This window comes from Cupressus sempervirens, chromosome 9, assembly GCF_028749045.1.
Source record: "Cupressus sempervirens isolate cs-2001-9-10 chromosome 9, ASM2874904v1, whole genome shotgun sequence".
Lineage (NCBI taxonomy): Eukaryota > Viridiplantae > Streptophyta > Pinopsida > Cupressales > Cupressaceae > Cupressus > Cupressus sempervirens.
Window position 1 is genome coordinate 183,750,748 of NC_143126.1, and position 21,247 is coordinate 183,771,994.

Sequence of the window (21,247 nt, forward strand, 5' to 3'; positions counted from 1 at the left end):
TTAATCACATGAAATCTAGAATCTTTTAATAATTTTAATATATTTCCACTTTTAAATTTATTTTTTGAAACTTTAATTAATAAAATATTTATTTAAATAAATATTATCACATTCCAACTTTAAAATTATAACTTTTATCTTCAAATTTAATTATTTTATTTAATTAATTTTCCAATTAATTAAATAAAATAAATATTAAAATACCATATTAATTTTCTATTAAATTAAACCATTAATTAAATCTTTTAATCGGGCTTAATTAATGCAAAATACATCAAAGACTCTTAAGGTAAAAATACGAAAATCCATCATAGCCAAAATACATACAAAATCAAACCAAGGGTTAATATCATGAATTACGTCATCCGACACATTCGAAGGGTACTCAACTCAGATTCTTGTCCTAATTTTCAATTAGGGCAAATGGCTTAAAGGGTTGGGATTTGGACTTGAGAATTTATCTCCCCTCTCTTACCATTGAGATAATGTGATAGGGTACGCTCATCCTAGCAATTCAGAGAAGTCGATACCCAGTACCTGCAACCTGCATAAAAACTATGCATGTACAATCACAATATATATACTAAACTAAACAAGCAATGGCAGGAAGTGGTTCATCATGTAGATCCCGACTAGCAGGTGACTACGACTCCCTTCCTTAACCACATCAGACACACCATACAAAAGAAAACACGCACACCATACACATGCAAGTATGGGGTAAGTATCCATAAGAAAACACATATAAAAATAAACCATCTTACTAATCATCATTAATAATTTCAAACACTGAAAATAATCATCATGCATACATGAAATGTAGAGTCTAAGTAATCTCATCACATATCAATTGAATCCATAGCACAATATCTGATAGTCTCAAAACAATGCTGCTAACCATCAACATAAACTAGCCCTAAAAGAGTTTGACAATGACAACAAAAATGTGACCTAGGGGCAGGCACTATAGTCTTGTTAGAGGACTTAAAGTGACAATAAAGCAAGCACTCGGTTAAGAGATTTTACACAAGTCTATTAAGACTACTTTATTAGGAGAATTACTCTATATCACCTATTAAAATTATTCAACAAAATGATCCTTCGGTTAGTACTTTGTTGCTAGATGTCATATCTTCTCTTTAGTAATAAATCCTTGATCCTTCTAATCAGCTATGTCTCCTTTGTCCTCTCTCTACTTTCCTCTGTTCTCTCTAACTGATTTTGCAATTTAGATCATTTTTCACAACCTCCATAGCCACCATGAAGGCTCTCTCTACACTTAGCATTTGTCTCCTTTCACACATTACAAACTCTTTAGGGTTTTCCTCCTTAAGTAAACATAGGTGCACTAGGGTTAGGTAAGAATCAATGGCTGAGGTTGATCCATATTACCACATAAAGCATCCCTTAATTTGATTGGTTGCATGTACTGCATAGGGATTCATAATATACCTCCATATTTATCTTCTAGAATAGTGAAAAAAAAATTATGTCGGCCCAAAAATGGTTTACATAGAAGTTTATGCCATTACAAACAACTATGTCCAAAATTGTTCACTCAGCATCTAAAGACTCTGATGCTCGACCATCACTACATTCTCAATGTTGTAACTCAGCTCCTGAATGGATTGGCATACACTGTTTACTCATCTCCTAAATCATTTGGCATGTATAGACTTCTCAACTCATGAGTGACTCAACACATACTACATATATTGCCTGAAATGTATTGTCTAACAACTGATGCTCGACATGCTTTGATCACTCGACTCGCACTGATTACTTGGCTCGCTCTGATCACTCAGCTTGTACTGAAATACTAATAGATAATGACTAAGTGTTTTGTCACTACCTTGTCAAAACCAATCTTAGATTAACAATTATAACCCTAACAGGTTAACTTTTTTGAACTATAACATTGAATTTTTTTGGGTTTCATCCCACTCCAGTTTTACCTTCATATTGAAGTGTTTTTGGGTAACCAAAATCATTGTGTTATGTGTTAATGATTTTCATGGATGTTATTCTTAAATAGATTTAATTTCAGCATTACATGTTTATGGCTATATGGTATAAGTTTATAGATATTAGATGTATTAGATGTGAATTGTTTTAGAAAAGGAAAGTATGATAGATCTTGATTCACACCCACCCTACCCCCCTCCCCCACCCCACTATCAGTATCTTGTTTTTCATTGAGATTTCCAACATCATATACCTTCTAACAACTCCCATTGCATGTGCAATATCTAGCCTAGTACATATCATGGCATACATTAAGCTCCCTATAGCTGAAGCATAAGGTGCCTTGGACATTTTAGTCTCCTCTTCTAGTGTCTTTGGACACATCTCCTTAGTCGATTTCAAATGATCAGGTAAAGTTATGCTGACAACTTTAACATTCTCCATAGAGAAACATTGCAACACCTTCTCATTATAATCAATCTAAGATAATGAAATTTTTTTGTTCTTTCTATCTCTACAAATTTTCATACCAAAGATTTGTTTTGTTGCCCCCAAATCATTCATAGAAAATGAATGTGTTAACTATTTTGTTAACCCCTTAATGTGATCCATGTTAGACCCAGCTACAGTCATATCATCAACATACAAACATAAAATAATGTAGTTGTCATCATCTAACCTCTTAAAATAAACACAATGGTCAAAATGACACCGAGTGTAACCATGATCATGCATAAAACTATCAAATTTAAGATACAATTGTCAATGTTCTTACTTCAAGCCATATAAACTTTTCTTCAATCTATACACTAACTTCTCCTTACCTTTGACCTGAAATCCATATGATTGTCCCATATATGTCTATTCATCCAAATCATCATGAAGAAAGCTTGTTTCAACATTAAGTTGCTTCAAATAAAAATCTTTAGTAGCCACAATACTTAAAACGGTACGAATAGAAGTCATTTTGACAACAGGAGAAAATATCTCATCAAAAGCAATGTCCTTTTTCTATGCAAATCCTTCTGCAACTAACCTAACTTTAATTTTTTTCTTACCTCCATCCTCCTCTTTCAACTTGTATACCCAATTATTTTGTAAAGGCATTTTACCTACAAGCAACTTGCATAAGTCCCATGTTTGATTTTTCAGCAAGGAGTCCATTTCTTCTTTCATGGAAGACTCCCACTAAATCTTAGTATCCACCTACATAGCTTCATCATAACATTCAAATTCACCAGCATCAGTTAGTAAAATAGAATACAAAGAGAAAATATTTTTGGAGGTCTACTTATCATTGTCGACCACCTAACATTCACTCAGGTGTGTGGTATTTTTTGTTGTGGTTATTGCATAGCATGAGAAACCCTTGGAACATCATCTTTTAGAGTATCATCCAGTAACACATAATCATTTTATTTCTTCTCATGTTGCTACAACAAATCTTTGTAGAACACTTTCTCATTGAATATGACATCCCTTCTTCTTACAATTTTAAAATTTTCAAAATCTCAAAGCCTATAACCAAATTCATCAATGTCATATCCAACAAGTACACATGTCTTTGACTTAGCTTCTAGCTTGGTTCTATTTTCTAGAATTTATATGTGCAAATGCTTCATAACCAAAGGCTTTGAGGAAAGAATAACTTACCTTCTTACCAGTCCATTCTTCCTCTAGAATATGACAGCCTAAAGGAGTAGAAGGACCTCTATTTATAAAATATACATCAGTATTGACAATCTTCACCCACATGTTTAAGAGTAGCCCAGTATCCAACCTCATGCTTCGTGCATGCTCCATTATTGTCATGTTCATGCATTCAGCCACTCCATTTTCATGTGGAGTCCTTGGAACATTTTTCTATCTATGAATACCATTAGTGGAGCAATAATCTTCAAATTCATAACTACAATACTCACCACCACTATCAGATCTGAGACATTTTAATCTCTTACCAATCTCATTTTCAATCAAGCATTTTTATTTCTTCAAAGTTTGAAATAAATCAAATTTATGTCTAAGGAAATAAACCCATACTTTTCTACTTGCATCATCAATAAATGTAACATAATAATGAGAGTCACCAAGGGTAGATACCTGAGCTAGTCCCCATACATCTATATGCACGAAATATAATTTCTCAATTTTATTTTCCTTCCCACTCTTCACAAATCTAATTCTCTTTTGTTTTCCATACACACAACTTTCACAGAAATCCATATTGTCACGTTTTAGACTTAGTAAAATTTTCTTTGAATGAAGTAATTTCATTCATTTCTTACTCATGTGCCCAAGTCTATTGTGCCATAGCTTTGTATCAAAATTTACACAACTATTTGTTCTCCCTACTCAACTGCAACAATTGTTTCTAAACGTTCATTTTTCTTTTAAAAAATTGAAGTAGAAGGAATAGTATGACATATACAAAGATATAAAGTGCCTACTTTCACACCTTTTTCTAGTACAAGGGAACTTTTTTAAACTTTCCAATTTTTGTCATTAAAATTAACTATGCAACCCTCATCACTCAGTTGCTTTGCTAAAACTAAATTCCTACTCAACCTTGGAACATGTCTTACCTCTTGCAGTAACCAATGATTCCCATATTGCAACTTAATCTTAACTTTTTCCCTTTCCAACAATCTAATAGGGTTCATTATCCCCCAAATAAACAAGCCCAAAATCTCCTTGGACATAATCAATCAATATAACCTCTATTGGGAGTAGCATGAAATGAAGCCCCTAAATCTAAAACTCATGAATCATCAACACTTTATAAGGAAAGAAGCAAAGCATCCTCTCTAGATTTATTACTTATCACATTTACCTCCTTGTTTGTCTCCTTCGTTGTTCTTTCGAGTCCAAAAATATTTCTTCTTATGCCATGGTTTCCCACAGTATCAGCAATCTCTTGGTTGTAATGCCCCGCCAAGGGATCCAAAGAATTAACCTAGAATTTCACTAAGTTTAGTAGCAATTTTTTTTTTTTCCACAAAGATTATATCTACAATTTAAGAATTTTAAAATATTTGCAGTATAGATTCACTCAATTAATTTTCTAATAGATTTGGCTATAAATTTAAACCCTATCCCCATGATCTTTTAGATCTATTCATATAAAATTCTCCAATAAATTAATCTACCCATATTGAGAATGCATATAAATATGAAACTTTTCAGAAGACATATGGAAGACACAAAGAAGACAGGGAATGCGTGATGCGAAAATAGCATAAATAAAATCACAAGAGTCTACCCAGATTCTGATGCTAAATCGTTCTTCCTCAAAAAATTCGCAGAGCAAGCTCCTCCTTTCTTCAGAATTCTCGAGTCCTCCAATGCTCCAATTGCACTCCCAACGCTGTGTCTAAGCTTCTATGAATGCCTGAATATAAAGAGCTTTCAGGAAACATCTAGAATGCTTCTAGAAATAGCTAGAAGGTGTCACCAACTAAGCATGGGTCTTTTCCAACCTTCAAGATGAACCATAGGGTTGTAGACACCATGTGCTTAATTGATGCACTAACCCCCGTGTTGTTGACACATGAGAAATAGAGAAGTGCGCTAACTCCCATGCAAGCTTATAACTCTAATTCACTTTTATATAATTTCTATTTAAATATTTATAACTTTCATTTTAACTTTTATAACTTTTATTATTATTATTTATTTATTACTTTATTATTTTTTATTATTATTATTAATTTTAATTTCTAATTTTCTTTTATTTAATTCATTTTTCCTCAATAATTCACATTTAATTAATTACAATCAAAATATCAAATAACATGATATTTTATATTAATTTTCTCAAATAATTAATTTATTAATTAAATCTATTTATTAAGACTTAATTAATAGAAAATTCACCATAGACCTCCAAGATAAAATATGAAAACCCATCATAGAGAAAATCACTCAAAATCGGTCTAAAGGGTTAAAAATCACGAATTATGTCATCCGACACATTCGGTGGGTAAAATATCCAGATACTTGTCCTACCTCACTAGGACAATTGGCTTAAAGGTTTGGGATTTGGACTTGAGAATTTATCTCCCTTCTCTTATCATTGAGATAGTATAATAGGGTACGCTCATCCTGGCAATTCAGGGAAGTCGACACCCGGTACTTGCAACCTGCAGAAAAACCATGCATGTACATACAATATATATAATGCTAAGCTAAACAGACAATGGCAGGAAGTGGTGCATCATGTATATCTCGACTATGTAGGTGACTGCGACTCCCTTCCTTAACCACATCAAAAATGCCATACAATAAGAAAACACACACACCATACACATGCAAGTATGGGGTAAGTATCCATAATAAAACACATAAGATAATAACCATCCAACTAATCATCAATAATAGCTGAAAACAATATAATGATCATCATGTATGCATGAAATGTAAAGTCTAAATGATCTCATCATATAACCACTGAATCCATAACATAATGTCTGATAGTCTCAAAACAATACCACTAATCCATCAACATAAAACTAGTCTATCATAGTCTGATAATAATAGCAACAATAAGTCTAGAAAAGATGTGAACGAGGGTAGGCACTACATCCACCCCCCCTTGGGTTAGGCTTACTCCTGGAAGCCTACAAAAAAGTAGGGATATAACTCCCGCAATCTAGCTACATCCTCCCAAGTAGCTGAAGAATCATCAGTAGGCTCCCATTGGACCCTTACCTGCTCGATGGTTCAACCCTTGAGGGTCAACTCCCACTGCTCCAGAATACGAACCGGCTCCAAAGCCAGTTGCCCGTCCTCTACCTGCAACACATTCCAATCAAGAACATGTACAATATCAGGAATATACTGCCAAAGTACTGAAACATGAAAAACATCATGAATGCGAGCTAGGCTGGGCAGTAGAGCAAGGCGGTAAGCAACTGGGCCAATCCTCTCTAGAATCTTGAATGGTCCCACAAAGTGAGGTGCTAGCTTAGAACCCTTTCCGTACCGGATTGGACTCTTTTGCGGTCGCACTCTCAAGAAAACCTTATCACCCATAGCAAACTACTTATCAGTCCTATGAGCATCGGCATACTTCTTCTGTCTATCCTATGCTGTAGTCAAGTGCTCACGGATATGCACTACCTGTTGCTCCATATCACGAAGCATCTCAGGACCCAACAGGATGCGATCCTCAAGACTGTCCCAACTCAAGGGTGTACGACAAGGACGTCCATATAATGCCTGAAATGGTGTCATGCCAATAGAACTATGATACCCGTTGTTGTAAGCAAACTCCACTAGGTAGAGATAATCCTCCCAATGTGTCTTCCTATCCATCACATACATCCGTAACATATCTTCCAAAACTTGATTCACCCTTTTTGTCTGACCATCAGTCTCTAGATGATATGCCGAACTGAAGTTTAACTGCGCTCCAAGCTCATGTTGCAGTGATGTCCAGAATGCAGATGTGAATACAGGATCCCTGTCAGAAATGATCTTTCTAGGAATACCATGTAATCTCACAATATCATGCATAAAGACATTAGCTATAGAAGTTGTTGTGTAGGAAGACCTAATCGGTGAAAAACGTGCCACCTTAGTCAATCGATCAATGGTGACCATGATAGCATCATGACGTTGAACTATCATAAGTAATCCTACAATGAAATCCATGGAGATGATATCCCACTTCCAAGAAGGAATGAGATTTGGCTGCAAAAGTCCAGTTGGGTGCTGATGTTTCGCCTTAACTCTCTGACACTCAAGGCACCTAGCCACAAAATCAGCAATATCTTGCTTCATCCCAGACCAAAAGAACAAACGTTTCAAATCAGCATGCATCTTCTTGACACCTGGATGTGCTGAGTAAGGTGTACAATGGGCTTCTGCTAGTATCAAGGTGTGAAGCTCATCCAAAAATGGCACATAAATCCTCCCCAAATGTCAGAAAAGACCATTTGACTCTCGAACGTAACCTGCAAACTTACCTTCCAAAGATCTTCCTGAATCAATCTCTCTGCACACTTCCTGATACCAGGAATCCGTAGGAAGTGCTTGAAGAATCTGACTCCTCAAATCCACACTAAGAGTCATCGATGATACCACATGTCTCCTGCGACTCAAAGCATCCACCACCACATTCTCCTTACCTTGAATGTACTTAACCTCAAAATCATACTTGCATAGAAACTCCATCCATCGCCTCTAGCGAGCATTCAAATTAGGCTGAGTAATAATGTATTGAAGACTACGATGATCGCTATGTAGCTCAAATTTGTGCCCCAACAAGAAATGTCTCCATCTAGTCAAAGCATGAACTATTGCTGCTAACTCAAGATCATGTGTAGGATAATTTAACTCATGATCCTTGAGCTTGCGTGATTCATACGCAATTACCCGTCCATTCTACATCAACACTGCCCTAATCCCTTCAAGAGAAGCATCTGTACATACCATGAAATCACCTTCTCGATCAGGTATAGCTAGAATCGGTGCACTGGTCAAAAGCTCCTCGAGCTTTTGAAAAGCTTCCTCACATTTCTCTGTCCATACAAACTTCTTTCCTTTCCTTTGAAGAGAAGTGATAGGATGTGCTATCCTAGAGAAGTTCTGGACAAATCTACGATAATAATCAGCTAAACCCATGAAACTACGAATTTTTGACACATTAGCCGGTGTAGGCCATTCTATTATCGCCTGAATCTTTGCAAGATCCACTGAAATACCATCACCTAAAATAACATGCCCTAAATACTAAATCTCTGATTTGAAGAATTCACACTTAACCGCATTGGCATAAAGTTGATTGTCCCTCAAACACTGCAAAACCAACCGCAGGTGTTCCTCATGCTCCTTCTGAGTCCTAGAATATATCAATATGTCATCAAGAAACATGATTACAAACCTGTCTAGATAAGATCAAAACACACCATTCATCAAACTCATGAAAACCGATGGAGCATTAGTCAACCCAAAAGGTACCACTGTGAACTCATAATGCCCATAGTGAGTTCGAAAAGTGGTCTTGTGAATATCTGCCTCCTTAATGCGAAGCTAGTGGTATCTTGACTTAAGGTCAATCTTGGAGAATACTGTAGCTCCCTTGATCTGATCGAATAAGTCATCAATCCTAGGTAAAGGATACATGTTCTTAATAGTCACCTTATTCAACTGTCTATAGTCAATACAAAGGTGCAAAGAACCGTCTTTCTTCTTCACAAAGAGCATTGGAGCTCCCCATGGTGATACACTAGGTCGAATGCTCCCTTTGGCCAAAAGTTCCTCTAGCTGAAGATGTAGCTCACTCAATTCCTGTGTCGTCATGCGATAAGGAGCTTTAGAGATAGGCTCCACTCCAAGAATCAGATCAATACTAAAGTCAATGTCCCTCTTCGGAGGCATGCCTGGAATCTCACTTAGAAAAACATCTGCGTACTCCTGCAAAATTGGGTGATCTAAAGTCTCCCTCATGGGATCTTCTCCATCAAGATCATTTACCATAATAGAAAATATCTGACATCCCTTACGGAAATTTTGCTTCAATTGCATAGTAGAAATCATCCGCAGAGATATAGACCTCGGTATCCTAACTATCTACAAATCATTCCCTTGGTCATCTTGGCACATAATAATCTTCTTCCTACAATCTATATTGGCTCTATGAGATCCAAGATAGTCCATGCCTAAAACCACATCATAGGAACCAAGGGGTATGACTCGAAGATCCACTGCCATATTAAAGCTTCCTAAGCTAAGCTCGCACTTATGAACTACAGAATCTGTGGAGACCTTAATGCTTGAGGCTAGTTCCACTTGCCAACCACAATCTTGCTTCACCGCATCCAGCTTACACTTAGAAACTATAGATGGTGAAATAAATGAATCTGTAGCTCCTGAGTCAAACAATACTGAAAGAGATATACCTCTAATAGCACCTGTGGTCTCAACCATTGTTCCGTGATGATCTGCCTGACGCTGATCAACTGCTGCAAAGACTCTATGAGCTCTACCTGCATCACCAACTGTAGGCTCTGAAATGGTATGTCTAGGTCCTAAAAACTGAGGTGCTCGTTGAGGACACTGAGCTACATAATGTCCAATCTGACCACATGAAAAACATTCTGTATTTATGCCAGAACCTCTTCCCCTAGGTGGTACATTAGATTGCTGGCGACTGTTCCTCCTCACAAAAGACTAGCTACTCTGAGCTGGCTGATTGGACTGATTCTGTTTATTGCGTTGAGCATTATGGTTGTTCTTGGTGTTAGAACCTTTGCCACTACCTTGAGCTTAAGAATTTGAGCCCTTCTGTTGCTATGTCTGCTGAAATTGTTGTTGATACTGTTTCCTCTTAGAGAAAGAAAACTTCTTGTTACCACCTAAATTGTAGTTGCTTTTAGATCCTGATGCTGCTGGCGCTCCTACAAAACCACCTTGACCAAGGTTGACACTTTGCTCAACAAGGATAGCTCGATGCACCGCATCCTTGAGGGTTTTTGGCTCAAATACCTTAACTCCCCCAATAATACGGTTATTCAAACCCCTAATAAAATGTAGTGTCAACTGAGCTGAATTTTCACTGAATCCTGAAAAAGACATGAGCTCATAAAACTTACGCTCATACTCAGTCACTGACAAAGTATACTATCTGAGATTATGAAATTCATCAGCCCTTTACTGTTTCCATTCCTCTGGTAGGAATCATTCACGAAAACTCTCTAGGAATAACTCCCATGTAACACTGCTCATATCGATTCCCAACTTCTTCTCCTCTATCATCCACCAAGTGGCCCCAAAATTCTCTAGATTAGTGATCGCAAATCTTGCCTTAACATTGCTATCGAACTCCTGCATGGAAAAAATCCTGTCAAGAGAAATAAGCCACTGCTCGGCCACATAACCAGAACCTTGCCCATTGAAAGGCTTAACCTTGGATCTTGAAAGATCCTTCATCTGAGTGGACACAATGTACCTCTGACGTTCCTTCCAAGGACTTCTAGATCTGGGTCTATGCTCTTGTTCTGTCTGATGCACTTTGGGCTGTTCTTGAACAGGAGGTAAACGTTCTAGAATAGTCTGCATCATCTGTCTCAAACCAACCTCTTCAGACTCAGCTAGGTCCTCTCTACAGCTCTCTTCCTGCTGCCTACTAGAGTGCTCTTCCTTGCTCTCTACATGAGTTGATCCCTCATGGGCAGACTCATGGACACTGATAGCTCTGCCACGACCACAGCCTCTTCCACGGCCTCTAACAGAAGACCTAGTCCCAGACACCATCCTACAATAGTACAAGGTACTAAGTTCAGTTCTATGTTTAGGTTTAAGTTAAAATTTCCAGTTTTGAAACTAAGTGTTGAAGTATGAAAAATATTCAAGTGACAGTTCAAGTTCTGTTTTAGTTCACCTAGATCAAGTTTGGAAAGTTACACTTAATAGTTCAAGTTCTAGTTGTTCCAAAATACCCAGAGCTCCCAATGTAGAAACTCAGGCTCTGATGCCAAATGTAATGCCCCGCCAAGGGATCCAAAGAATTAACCTAGAATTTCACTAAGTTTAGTAGCAATTTTTTTTTTTCCACAAAGATTATATCTACAATTTAAGAATTTTAAAATATTTGCATTATAGATTCACTCAATTAATTTTCTAATGGATTTGGCTATAAATTTAAACCCTAGCCCCGTGATCTTTCAGATCTATGCATATAAAATTCTCCAATAAATTAATCTACCCATATTGAGAATGCATATAAATATGAAACTTTTCAGAAGACATATGAAAGACACGAAGAAGATAGGGAATGCGTGATGCGAAAATAGCATAAATAAAATCACAAGAGTCTACCCAGATTCTGATGCTAAATTGTTCTTCCTCAGAAAATTCGCAGAGCAAGCTCCTCCCTTCTTCAAAATTTTTGAGTCTTCCAATGCTCCAATTGCACTCCCAATGCTGTGTCTAAGCTTCTATGAATGCCTGAATATAAAGAGCTTTCAGGAAACATCTAGAATGCTTCTAGAAACAACTAGAAGGTGTCACCAACTAAGCATGGGTCTTTTCCAACCTTCAAGATGAACCATAGGGTTGTAGACACCATGTGCTTAATTGATGCACTAACCCCCATGTTGTTGACACATGAGAAATAGAGAAGTGCGCTAACTCCCATGCAAGCTTATAACTCTAATTCAATTTTATATAATTTCTATTTAAATATTTATAACTTTCATTTTAACTTTTATAAATTTTATTATTATTATTTATTTATTACTTTATTATTATTTTATTATTATTATTAATTTTAATTTCTAATTTTCTTTTATTTAATTCATTTTTCCTCAATAATTCACATTTGATTAATTACAATCAAAATATCAAATAACATGATATTTCATATTAATTTTCTCAAATAATTAATTTATTAATTAAATCTATTTATTAAGACTTAATTAATAGAAAATTCACCATAGACCTCCAAGATAAAATATGAAAACCCATCATAGAGAAAATCACTCAAAATCGGTCTAAAGGGTTAAAAATCACGAATTATGTCATCTGACACATTCGGTGGGTAAAATATCCAGATACTTGTCCTACCTCACTAGGACAATTGGCTTAAAGGTTTGGGATTTGGACTTGAGAATTTATGTCCCTTCTCTTATCATTGAGATAGTATAATAGGGTACGCTCATCCTGGCAATTCAGGGAAGTCGATACCCGGTACCTACAACCTGCAAAAAAGCCATGCATGTACATACAATATATATAATGCTAAGCTAAATAGACAATGGTAGGAAGTGGTGCATCGTGTAGATCCCGACTATGCAAGTGACTACGACTCCCTTCCTTAACTACATCAGAAACGCCATACAATAAGAAAACACGCACACCATACACATGCAAGTATGGGGTAAGTATCCATAATAAAACACATAAGATAATAACCATCCAACTAATCATCAATAATAGCTGAAAACAATATAATGATCATCATGTATGCATGAAATGTAAAGTCTAAATGATCTCATCATATAACCACTGAATCCATAACATAATGTCTGATAGTCTCAAAACAATACCACTAATCCATCAACATAAAACTAGTCTATCATAGTCTGATAATAATAGCAACAATAAGTCTAGAAAAGATGTGAACAAGGGTAGGCACTACATTGGTCCTCTAGATTGAGACCTCTTCCCCTTTGATTTTCCTCTTGATTTCCCATGATTTCCAAAATTACTTCCTCTCTCAGTCATTTTGCCTCTACTTTGTATGCTCAAAGAACTTCTTGATATAGATCCACCTGAGGTTTTCCTATGAGTTTGCTCACTCACAATAAAACCAATTACATCATCAAATTTTAGGGTATTAGATCTAACAATAGAATTACTCATAGACATTACCAAGTTGTCACAGCTTTCAGGCAAAGAACACAAAATCAAGAAAACCCTAATTTCTTCATCAATATTAATATTCACAAAAGATAATTGACTAGTAACCATATTCAACTCATTTAAATGAACTACAATAGATCCACCTTCTACCATCTTTATATTAAATAAACGTTTCATGAGAAATACCTTGGTTGAAGTGGGGGATTTTTCATACAGCTTTGCTAGCTTTTGCATCAACTCTTCCATTGTCTTGACTTTTGCAATATTAAATGTCACTAATAGTGCCAACAATAATCAAATACTTCCAAGTGCCTTTATGTCTACAATCTTCCAGTCCTCATTTTTCAAAGTTCCCTATTTCTTGGATTTTCCTTCCAATGGCCACCATGAATCCTTATTATAAAGATAGCCCTCCATTTGCATTTTCCATAACTGAAAGTTTTTCCTATTAAACTTCTCAACCTTTAGGTTACCCTCGTTTGTCATTGCTCCCACTCAATCATGAGACCTTGCAAAAGATAGCTAAAAAAATGATGACAGCCTGGACTAAAAAAATGATGACAACCTGGCTCTAATACCACTTGTTAGGATTAACCACAAACAGAAATAACAGTTACATGCAAATGTAACCAATATCATAAAATAATAAATCGCATAGAAGAGAACACAAGACATAAGGATCTAACATGGTTCACCCAATCCCTAGGCTACGTCCATCAACAACAAGTCCAATATTATTATTTTATAGTGATTTCAATCTATAATCCCTTACAACTCAATATCGCCGCAACAAGCTACAATCTCATCATACATTATGAAATCCCTAACCCTAAGCCTTTTTATACAAGCTTTTGCCGCCTAGAATAAGTCATCTAATAGAAAAATAATAGTTGGTGCCCTTTACAATAGTAGTCATTAAGCGCACCTAGGCTGATGCCCCCAAACCCCCATAAAAATAATCTAGGGGGAAACCGTGCCAAATAAACCTCTGAGTCTAATTAGGCTCCACATCACAACACAAAACCTACCATATGTTCTTTGTGATGAGTAGTTCAAATTAGTGATTGTGTGATTTTAATAAATGATTGATTGGGGTTTAGTAATACATTTTGGTAGGCCTAAGGTAAAATTCAAGTATAAGACATTTTGGTAAATGTGGTGGCCACCATAAATATTGAAGTGTATATTTATATGATTGAATGTTGAAGTAATAAGTGTGAAGGTCGTGAATGGTGTGCGTGATCAAACTAGTAGTTGAATTCTTGCAATCTAAAGAATTTGTTGAGTTGAATTGGATGAGAAGTGCTATACCCATATCACGTTTCTTTTTGAATCCTAACAAGCTCTCAAGTATAAATTCCTAACTGGGTCACTCTTAACAGGGTGAGCAAGATCCTAACAAATCCAAAGATTAATTCCCTTAATAGAGTGGCTCATTAACTTGAGTTAAAAATCCTGTAATGAGGTTAATCCTAACAAGGCTAGAGGCAAATCTCTTAATTAGGTGAATCCTAAAAGGGTTAAGCCTTTAACTGAGTAGATTTCAAAATAATGAAAATATTTGTGGGTACTAATTTCCACTTTGGTTTTTCCCTCTAACCAAGGGTTTCCACATAAAAAATATTGGTGTCTTTGTAATTACTTGTGTGGATGTTTTATAAATTGTCTTACTTATAGTTTCACAATTTTACATTGATGTATGTGGTGAATGATTAAATGGTTAAGATCTATTTTGATTTATCTTTGTTGATAACTTGGTTAAATTTTTGAATTTGATAGATTGTTGACTCACTTCCCCCACTCCTCAATAATCTTGGACCTTAGGTATATTTATAAGGTCACCCCATGCAACTAATTCCTAGGAATGGGTCGTCTAACTTAACTAAGTCTCCTAGATTCTATCCCAAATTTGGACCATGGGTTAGTTGTTGCTTGTACTTTCTAGATATTTTATCAAAATTTGCATATTAATTTCTTCTCGCCACTAAAATTCATCATTTCATCATGTGTGTAAATCTTTCATTGCATAATTGCATACTCACTTTCAACTCATCATGAAGGACCACTAGATCCACCTTGTGCCCATGAATCCTTGAGCCAATACAGTAATTCTTAAAGCATAAATAGGTATAAGCTTCCTTGATTCCCTAAAAAGATTATGGACTTTTACATTACTTTGAAAGAAAATAATGTCATGAAATATAAGTTACTTTCTTTAATCATGTAGGTGCTCATTTCATAGAATTTGTTTGGCTAAAATTAGATATTACTTAGAATTAAGATTAGATTGAGGATTCAATTATAATTATACGCAAAATTAGGATTAAAACTCTATAAGAATAAGCATTCAATTATGATTAAGAGACAATTAAAGATTCAATATGAAAAAATGTTTATGTGTTGCTCTATATCTTAAATTTAATCTATATAAAATACCTTATCATTCAACTCAAGTAGAAAAATTATAGATTTGAAAAAATTAAACATCGCCATCCATATATCTTAATTTATTTTTTATATGAAGTAAATTTACGACTAATTTTTTTAAAACAAACAAAACCATAAATCATTTTGCTTGCACCCAGCTCATAGAACTTGCGGAAATCCCACCAGCCAACTGCATAAAGACCAGACATGTTCATCAAGAATCCATCTTTGAAAATCCAATTGAATGAATCTAAAATATGAAATCAATAGAACTTGGCATATAGCCAACGGGAAATCCTTCATTTCAGATGCTAGAGCAGATTTGGTTGAGAGACAAAAATCCCACCCCACTGTACAGACTAAAACCAAACACACTTCCATTTCCCTTCTTTTCACTAGTCATAGCTTTTCTTATATTTTATGCAAATGAGAAAATGGAAATGGCTGAGGTTCTCAGAAACAGAGGCATTTGTCTTGACTAATCGATATTATCAGTTGCAGTCATGTAAACATAAATTCAATGGCTGCAATACGCAATTTGAAGACGAAGAGGGCGATTGTGTCCTGTTACAACAGTGGTAGGAGTAGATTTAGAATGAATAACAGCACACACTTAAACTGTAATTTTTCAATGCCATTACACATTGTGTTTACTACACACAAATTCCCTGCATATTGGTGTGCACATCTTCAACTATTACATACCTGCATTTTCAAGAATGTGCTTTCACAGGGTAAGCAAATGTGCTCTCTTATCACTCACAGCCGCTTTGCATGTACAGGAAGTTTTTCTCAAAATAAACTTATTGACATGTATGTAAAGTGCGGCAGTTTAGTGAATGCTCGTAAAGTGTTTGACGAAATGACAGAACGGGATAGCTTCTCATGGAATGTTTTGATTTCAGCTTACAGAAGACATGGACATCCTCATGAGGCACTGATACTGTTCCACGACATGCAACAAACTTGTGTCCAGCCTGATCAATTTACCTTTGCCAGTATTCTCCCTGTTTGTGCCCGAGTCGGGGATTTGAAACTGGGAATGGTTGTCCATCAAAGCATAATGGAAAACGGTTTTTCGTCAGACGTTTTAGCTGCGAGTGCTCTTATAGACATGTATTCAAAATGTGGAAGTATACTGAAGGCACGAGAACTGTTTGACAATATGCCTCAACGAAATGTAGTCTCATGGAATTCCATGATTGCAGGATACGCACAGCATGGCATTCTTGATGAGGCTTCAAGACTTTTCAAAGAAATGCCTAGACAAGATGTGGTCTCATGGAATGCATTGATTACAGGTTATGCTCAAAATGGAGTTTTTGATGAGGCTTTAAGGCTATTCAATGAAATGACTCAGAGAAATGTGGTATCATGGAATGCGATGATTGCAGGATATGCACAAAATGGATTTGTTGAAAAAGCCTTAGAGACTTTTAAGCAAATGCAATTGGAGGGTGTAAATCCAAACTCCACAACATTTGCCAGTGTCCTCCCAGTCTCTGCCAAAATACGAGATTTGGATCAGGGTATGGCCATCCATCAAAACGTTATTGAAAGCGGTTTCTTGTCAGATGTTGTAGTTGTGAGTGCCCTTGTAGACATGTACGCAAAATGTGGAAGTATATGGAGAGCACGTGAGCTGTTTGATCAAATGCCTCAAAGAAATGTCTTCTCGTGGAATGCAATGATAGCAGGATATGCACAAAATGGTGTGCTTGATGAGGCTCTGACACTTTTCAATGAAATGCCTCAAAGAAATGTGGTTTCATGGAATGCGATGATGGCAGGATATGCACAAAATGGTGTTCTTGACAAGAGCTTAAAGCTTTTCAAAGAAATGCCTCAACGAAATTTGGTGTCGTGGAATACCATGATTGCAGGATATGCACAGCTTGGTTCTCTTGGTGAGGCTTCAAGTTTTTTCATAGAAATGCCTGAAAGAAATGTGGTCTCATGGACTACAATGATTGCAGGATATGCACATAATGGATATGTTGAAAAGGCTTTGGGTACTTTTAAGAAAATGCAAGTAGAGGGTGTAAAGCCAAATACCACAACATTCGCCAGTATCCTCCCAGCCTGTGCCAAAATGGGAGCTTTGGAACATGGTATGGACATCCATCACAGAATAATTGAATGTGGATTTTCATCGGATATTATAATTTCCAGTGCACTAGTAGACATGTATGCAAAATGTGGAAGAATACACAAGGCACGAGAGTTATTTGACAAAATGCCTCAGAGAAATGTTGTGTCATGGACTGCAATGATTGCAGGCTATGCCATGCATGGCTTTCGTGATGATGCTCTCAAACTCTTTAAACTAATGAAGCCCTCTGGAACGCTCCCCGACCATGTAAGCTTAGTTTGTGTTTTATTTGCATGCAGCCATGTAGGTTTAGTAGATGAGGGTTGTAGATACTTCAATGGCATGACTAAATCTTATTGTATTATGCCTACTATGGATCATTATATATGCATGGTTGATCTTCTTGGTCGTGCTGGCTATCTTGAGGAAGCTCTAAACTTTATCATCAAAATGCCAATCAAACCCACAATTACTGTGTGGATGAGTTTTCTTGGTGCTTGTAGATCACATAAGAATATAGGTTTAGGATTATTTATAGCAAACCTGCTTTTTGGACTGGATCCTAAAAATACTGCACCGTTTGTTCTTCTATCAAACATCTATGCAGAAATGGGCATGTGGGACGAAGTTCAACAAGTACGGAGATTGATGAAAGATAGAGGAATTAAAAAGATGCCTGGATGTAGTTGGATTGAGGTCAATAAAATGGTTCATACTTTTTGTGTTGGAGATAGATCACACCTACAAACATATGAGATATATGCAACATTGGAGAAATTGTCTCAGGAGATGAAGGCAGCAGGGCATTCTCCAGATTCAAGACATGGACTAAATGATGTGGTTGAGGAGGAAAAAGAATTATTCCTTTGTCACCATAGTGAGAAATTGGCAATTGCATTTGGAATACTAAACACATCCCCTGGAACAACCATTAGAGTTGTCAAGAACCTTCGCGTATGCATTGAATGCCACACTGCAACTAAGTTCATTTCCAAGATTGTTGCAAGAAAAATTGTTGTGAGAGATACAAACCGGTTCCATCATTTCAAACAGGGAGAATGTTCTTGTGGAGATTACTGGTGATGCACATTGTAAGCATAGGCTGGTTCCAAAGCAAAGGTGTATCATATCAAATTGCCATTGCTAAGTTGTCAGAATCTAGTTTCAGCATTTTGTTTTCCTTTCACTGAAGTGTTTCCAGACATCATAAATCAGAGGTGTATTATGTGCGATTATCTATACACTGATAGGATGCTAGCAAAAAGGTATCAACGTTTTGAACCTGTATTTTCAGGAAGCCTGTACATATCTGGAATGGAAATCTTGAGGAATTGAGGAGAAAATTCATTAATAGTTCTTCACCTCACCCCGTGCCATTGAATTCAATAACCCAATTATCCTCTGCCACTTCTAATCAAACTACATGTAATATACAATGTACGCTCATGTGAAAAACATGAACAATCAGATTTATAAGCTTACATTAATAAGATGATGGTAAAATCTATTTATCAAATAGAATTATAATTAGTTGATAGGCTTTTCCTATGAGGTTGTGAGATTAGCCAATAGGCTTTTCCTACGAGGTTGCGAGATTAGCCGATAGGCTTTTCCTATAACAGGAATTTGTCTCACACTGGAAGTTGTTGCAGGTAATTGATTTCAGATAGTCATAAATAGTTTAAAGCAATGCTTGTCACAGGCCACAAACGAAAAGAAGATGCACATGGTAACACAGAATGAAAAGAAAACATGCATGGTAACACAGAGGATGAGATTTGATTTTCATTGGTTTTTAAGTGCAGGCTGAGTGCTTTCCAACCAGAAGTATGTGCCATCAAAAGTCCAGGTTGGATTTTTCTATCGATGGCAATGCAAATGGATCATTCCAATATCTCCAACATCAAATGGTTTCCAGAATATGCAGCAGATTTCATTGATGGGTCATTGAACAGTCTTCTACAGCTGTTAAAGCCTTCTCCCCTTCATAGAAAACCTCAAGATCATCACCAGATGCATCAAGGCAATTACATCAGCTGCATCCAATGAAGAGCTCAAAAGCGGCCTCTCTTGACTCACATCCAGCGGAAGCAACTCTAATGGCCGACATCTCCAGACAATCCACAAAACCCCCAATCCACAATGCCCATGGAAGCCGAATCAGATTCATGGTGAGGAAAAGAACTCAAATATTATTCACCATCTCCACTCAACTGCACTTAGCATTCGGCCAGTCCACTGACTATAGTCCACAAACACCCACACTACATGTACCTACTTTCAGAATCTTCACGACTATTTTGTACTCAGAATATCATGCATGTGTTTGCAGGCAGTTCTAAACTGAGATGTTGTAAGCTCTGTCTCCCTATTTGGAATTTTGAGTTTGGCAAATATGGAGAGGGAAACCCATACAATTTCTAGCATCTGTTATTCCACTAATCTTTCTGAAGAGCTCTGTTACCCAATATTTGTAGATTTGGATGATAGGATGCTGAAACAGCAGCAAGAGGAGGAAGAAAGGATATGACAAAGGAAAAAGAGGAAAAGGGAAAAGAAAGCATGTATGGAACTCATGTATTTTATAGGAAGCTATTTTCTGAAGAACATAATCTTGTTTCTATGTGTTTATCACATATATTCCTATTTGAAAGTACTTAAATAAGCCAAATTGTCCACAAATCATTTACCTGAAGATGCATTAAGCAACATCTCTTTGAAATCATGTCTTGTTCTTATTATTTGACACAGAGAGAAAGCCTTGGAGGAAGATCTTGATGAATGTGACCAGGATGTGGCAGCAATGATGGGCTTCGGTGGATTTCCACGAGATATTGGCAATCTTGGATTTCCACGAGATATTGGCAATCTTGGATTCCCATAAGAATTTGGCAATCTTTTAAATGATCTCCAATATTGCAGTCGAAGTTTCCCTATGCTAAGGAACTAGGGACCAAGTCTGGTGTTAGGAGTGAAAGCATCCATCTAAAGAGCAAATAGCAGGTTCCCACAAAACATAAAATAAGCTTCCTTTAAATTGGTTTTTTTGACAGCTAAGGCCAAAGGTCTTGAAGATTGTATATTCTATTACTTATCATGCTAAAAATAAGACAAAAGATGCCTATAAATATTTAATTAATCTATAAGCAAGAAATAATCAGTCCTCCACCTCCACTGTCAAAATAGTGCTGAACTTATGTAGTGTGTTAGCATTCTAAATGCCAATTCTGATGAGTTTCAACCCTCAGTTCACATATTTTCTTTATGTGCTTCTGCCTCCCTTGTCTCTATCGCTCCCCTGTTTTTCCTTTGTTTTGAGCTGATGCATCCACCTTACTTGGGTTCCTTGGAATTTGTCTTTGATGGTGTGTTCAGATGGGAGATTGAGGTCTGACTTGT

The 21,247-nt window shown here is 36.4% G+C and overlaps 1 pseudogene across 1 annotated transcript; it reads left to right on the top strand.

Annotated features, from left to right (window-relative positions):
* Nucleotides 1–15,915: 15,915 nt before the first annotated feature.
* On the top strand, nt 15,916–21,016 carry LOC149538078 (pentatricopeptide repeat-containing protein At2g22070 pseudogene; annotated as a pseudogene). The gene is made up of 2 exons (XR_016355968.1): nt 15,916–20,412; nt 20,600–21,016. The product of XR_016355968.1 is annotated as a pentatricopeptide repeat-containing protein At2g22070 pseudogene (transcript).
* Nucleotides 21,017–21,247: the final 231 nt, after the last annotated feature.